Below are 5,505 nucleotides of genomic sequence, written 5' to 3' on the forward strand. Positions count from 1 at the left end.
GGCAAGGGCTGATTGTTCTAACAATTACCAGAACTTTAAAGAGGAGATGATTCGGGTTTTTGACCGTTCAGTTTTTGGTGGGGAGGCTTCTAGGGCCCTGGCTTCCCTATGCCAAGGTGATCGATCCATAACGGATTACTCTATAGAGTTTCATACTCTTGCTGCCTCTAGTGACTGGAACGAGCCGGCGCTGCTCGCTCGTTTTCTGGAGGGACTCCACACAGTGGTCAAAGATGAGATTCTCTCTCGGGAGGTTCCTTCCAGTGTGGACTCTTTGATTGCTCTCGCCATCCGCATAGAACGACGGGTAGATCTTCGTCACCAGGCTCGTGGAAGAGAGCTCGCATCAACGGTGTTTCCCTGCTCCGCATCGCAACCATCTCCCTCCTCTGGCTCTGAGACTGAGCCCATGCAGCTGGGAGGGATTCGCATCTCGACTAAGGAGAGGGAACGGAGGATCACCAACCGCCTGTGCCTCTATTGCGGATTTGATGGACATTTTGTTAATTCATGTCCAGTAAGAGGCCAGAGCCCATCAGTAAGCGGAGGGCTACTGGTGAGCGCTACTACTCAGGTCTCTTCATCTAGATCCTGTACTACTATGTCGGTCCATCTACGCTGGACCGGTTCGGGTGCTACTTGCAGTGCCTTGATTGACTCTGGGGCTGAGGGTTGTTTCATGGACGAAGCATGGGTTCGGAAACATAACATTCCTTTCAGACAGTTAGACAAGCCTACGCCCATGTTTGCCTTAGATGGTAGTCATCTTCCCAGTATCAGATTTGAGACACTACCTTTAACTCTCACAGTATCTGGTAACCACAGTGAGACTATTTCTTTTTTGATTTTTCGTTCACCTTTCACACCTGTTGTTTTGGGTCATCCCTGGCTAGTATGTCATAATCCTTCTATTAATTGGTCTTGTAATTCTATCCTATCCTGGAACGTATCTTGTCATGTGAAGTGCTTAATGTCTGCCATCCCTCCCATTTCTTCTGTCCCCACTTCTCAGGAGGAACCTGGCGATTTGACAGGAGTGCCGGAGGAATATCATGATCTGCGCACGGTCTTCAGTCGGTCCCGAGCCAACTCCCTTCCTCCTCACCGGTCGTATGATTGTAGTATTGATCTCCTTCCGGGGACCACTCCTCCTCGGGGTAGACTATACTCTCTGTCGGCTCCCGAACGTAAGGCTCTCGAGGATTATTTATCTGTGTCTCTTGACGCCGGTACCATAGTGCCTTCTTCCTCTCCGGCCGGGGCGGGGTTCTTTTTGTTAAGAAGAAGGACGGTACTCTGCGCCCTGCGTGGATTATCGAGGGCTGAATGACATAACGGTTAAGAATCGTTATCCGCTTCCCCTTATGTCATCAGCCTTCGAGATTCTGCAGGGAGCCAGGTGCTTTACTAAGTTGGACCTTCGTAACGCTTACCATCTCGTGCGCATCAGAGAGGGGGACGAGTGGAAAACGGCGTTTAACACTCCGTTAGGGCATTTTGAGTACCGGGTTCTGCCGTTTGGTCTCGCCAATGCGCCAGCTGTTTTTCAGGCATTAGTTAATGATGTTCTGAGAGACATGCTGAACATCTTTGTTTTTGTCTATCTTGACGATATCCTGATTTTTTCAGCGTCACTCGAGATTCATGTTCAGCACGTTCGACGTGTTCTACAGCGCCTTTTAGAGAATTGTCTCTACGTAAAGGCTGAGAAGTGCTCTTTTCATGTCTCCTCCGTTACTTTTCTCGGTTCCGTTATTTCCGCTGAAGGCATTCAGATGGATTCCGCTAAGGTCCAAGCTGTCAGTGATTGGCCCGTTCCAAGGTCACGTGTCGAGTTGCAGCGCTTTTTAGGTTTCGCTAATTTCTATCGGCGTTTCATTCGTAATTTCGGTCAAGTTGCTGCCCCTCTCACAGCTCTTACTTCTGTCAAGACGTGTTTTAAGTGGTCCGGTTCCGCCCAGGGAGCTTTTGATCTTCTAAAAGAACGTTTTACGTCCGCTCCTATCCTCGTTACTCCTGACGTCACTAGACAATTCATTGTCGAGGTTGACGCTTCAGAGGTAGGCGTGGGAGCCATTCTATCCCAGCGCTTCCAGTCTGACGATAAGGTTCATCCTTGCGCTTATTTTTCTCATCGCCTGTCGCCATCTGAGCGCAACTATGATGTGGGTAACCGTGAACTGCTCGCCATCCGCTTAGCCCTAGGCGAATGGCGACAGTGGTTGGAGGGGGCGACCGTTCCTTTTGTCGTTTGGACAGACCATAAGAACCTTGAGTACATCCGTTCTGCCAAACGACTTAATGCCCGTCAAGCTCGTTGGGCGTTGTTTTTCGCTCGTTTCGAGTTTGTGATTTCTTACCGTCCGGGTAGCAAGAACACCAAGCCTGATGCCTTATCCCGTCTGTTTAGTTCTTCTGTGGCTTCTACTGATCCCGAGGGGATTCTTCCTTATGGGCGTGTTGTCGGGTTGACAGTCTGGGAATTGAAAGACAGGTTAAGCAAGCACTCACGCACACTGCGTCGCGCGCGCTTGTCCTAGTAACCTCCTTTTCGTTCCTGTTTCCACTCGTCTGGCTGTTCTTCAGTGGGCTCACTCTGCCAAGTTAGCTGGTCATCCCGGTGTTCGAGGCACTCTTGCGTCTATTCGCCAGCGCTTTTGGTGGCCGACTCAGGAGCGTGACACGCGCCGTTTCGTGGCTGCTTGTTCGGACTGCGCGCAGACTAAGTCGGGTAACTCTCCTCCTGCCGGTCGTCTCAGACCGCTCCCCATTCCTTCTCGACCATGGTCTCACATCGCCCTAGACTTCATTACCGGTCTGCCTTTGTCTGCGGGGAAGACTGTGATTCTTACGGTTGTCGATAGGTTCTCTAAGGCGGCACATTTCATTCCCCTCGCTAAACTTCCTTCCGCTAAGGAGACGGCACAAATCATTATCGAGAATGTGTTCAGAATTCATGGCCTCCCGTTAGACGCCGTTTCAGACAGAGGCCCGCAATTCACGTCACAGTTTTGGAGGGAGTTCTGTCGTTTGATTGGTGCGTCCGTCAGTCTCTCTTCCGGGTTTCATCCCCAGTCTAACGGTCAAGCAGAGAGGGCCAATCAGACGATTGGTCGCATACTACGCAGCCTTTCTTTCAGAAACCCTGCGTCTTGGGCAGAACAGCTCCCTGGGCAGAATACGCTCACAACTCGCTTCCTTCGTCTGCTACCGGGTTATCTCCGTTTCAGAGTAGTCTGGGTTACCAGCCTCCTCTGTTCTCATCCCAGCTTGCCGAGTCCAGCGTTCCCTCCGCTCAAGCGTTTGTCCAACGTTGTGAGCGCACCTGGAGGAGGGTGAGGTCTGCACTTTGCCGCTACAGGGCACAGACTGTGAGAGCCGCCAATAAACGCAGGATTAAGAGTCCAAGGTATTGTTGCGGCCAGAGAGTGTGGCTTTCCACTCGCAACCTTCCTCTTACGACAGCTTCTCGTAAGTTGACTCCGCGGTTCATTGGTCCGTTCCGTGTCTCCCAGGTCGTCAATCCTGTCGCTGTGCGACTGCTTCTTCCGCGACATCTTCGTCGCGTCCATCCTGTCTTCCATGTCTCCTGTGTCAAGCCCTTTCTTCGCACCCCCGTTCGTCTTCCCTCCCCCTCCCGTCCTTGTCGAGAGCGCACCTATTTACAAGGTACATAAGATCATGGACATGCGTTCTCGGGGACGGGGTCACCAATACTTAGTGGATTGGGAGGGTTACGGTCCTGAGGAGAGGAGTTGGGTTCCGTCTCGGGACGTGCTGGACCGTTCACTCATTGATGATTTCCTCCGTTGCCGCCAGGATTCCTCCTCGAGTGCGCCAGGAGGCGCTCGGTGAGTGGGGGGTACTGTCATGTTTTGTCATTAATTATCATGTCTTGTCCCTGTGCTTCCCCTTCTATTCGTTTCCCTCTGCTGGTCTTATTAGGTTCTTTCCCTCTTTTTATCCTCTCTCTCCCCCTCCCTCTCTCACTCTCTCGCTCTCTCTTCTCTCTATCGTTCCGTTCCTGCTCCCAGCTGTTCCTATTCCCCTAATCATCATTTAGTCTTCCCACACCTGTTCCCGATCCTTTTCCCTGATTAGAGTCCCTATTTCTCTCCTTGTTTTCCGTACCTGCCCTGTCGGATCCTCATCTATAATTCACCGTGCTGTGTCTATGTTTTGCCCTGTCGTGTCGTGTTTCCCTCAGATGCTGCGTGGTGAGCAGGTGTCTGAGTCTGCTAGGTTCAAGTGCCTTCCCGAGGCAACCTGCAGTTCTCGATCAAGTCTCCAGTCTGTTCTCGTCTTTACGAGTAGTATTATGCTTTTTGTTTTGTAAAGTTTCTTACTGGATTAAAGACTCTGTTTTCGCCAAGTCGCTTTTGGGTCCTCATTCACCTGCATAACAGATATAATATATGCCTTACTTTTGAAGATCTTCTTCTGTTGGCACTCCAAAAGGTCCCAGTTACATTACAAATGGTCCTTTTGTTCGATAAACTCCTCCTTTATATCCATAAAAACTCAGTTTAGCTGGCGCGCTTCAGTCAATAATCCACTCGTTTTCCCTCCTTCAAAATGCATACAAAGTGAATCCCAAACGTTACTGATAAACGTATCCAAACAAGTCAATCAACATTTGTAATCAAACATTAGGTACCCTAATACGCAAATAAACGATAACATTTAAGACGGAGAATCATTATTGTCTTTACCGGAGAAAAATACCAAAGAACTGGTTCTCATTCACAGCCAAAATGGGAGCCACCTAGAAAAACTACAATTTCTGGCTAATTTTTCCAAAAACCAGCCTGAAACTCTTTCTAAAGACTGTTGACATCTAGAAATCGGGCACGATTTTGCCCTATTATACAAGTGCCAACCATTGAAATCAGTGGTAGGATGAACATTTTTTGGGGGGGATGGTTTGTCCTCTGGGTTTTGCCTGCCATTTCAGTTCTGTTATACTCAAAGACATTATTTTAACAGTTGTAGAAAATGTATAGTGTTTTCTAGCCAGAACCAATTATATGCATATCCTAGCTTCTGGGCCTGAGTAGCAGGCAGTTTACTTTTGGGAAGCTTTTCATCCGGACGTCAAACTACTGCCCCCTACCTCAAAGAAGTTAATTTAAGCAAATCACACGACTGCGAAGAGTGGCTCTGTGCTTGTGGTGTGCTAGCGTACAGGATAGGGTTAGGGGGAAGGCATCGTAGAAGATGATTGGTTGGTAGATTATGCTGATTAAGCCAATGTCTACGCGGCGGGAGTTTCTCCTGGCTCTTTGTATTGGCTAACGAAGGCCGAGTTTGATGCGTTGGTAAACCAGACTTTGGGTGAAAGTGTCTGGGAACGAGATTAGTACTGGACAGATGATGTATGGCTGCACAGTGTGACAGACCCTGTTCAAATCCTCATGTCGCCACTTCTAACCCCAACACTCACTACACTAGGGTCAAACAAACACACACAGTGTCCTTTATAGAGGAAACATTATACCATACACA

Source organism: Oncorhynchus gorbuscha, linkage group LG04 (assembly GCF_021184085.1).
Source record: "Oncorhynchus gorbuscha isolate QuinsamMale2020 ecotype Even-year linkage group LG04, OgorEven_v1.0, whole genome shotgun sequence".
Lineage (NCBI taxonomy): Eukaryota > Metazoa > Chordata > Actinopteri > Salmoniformes > Salmonidae > Oncorhynchus > Oncorhynchus gorbuscha.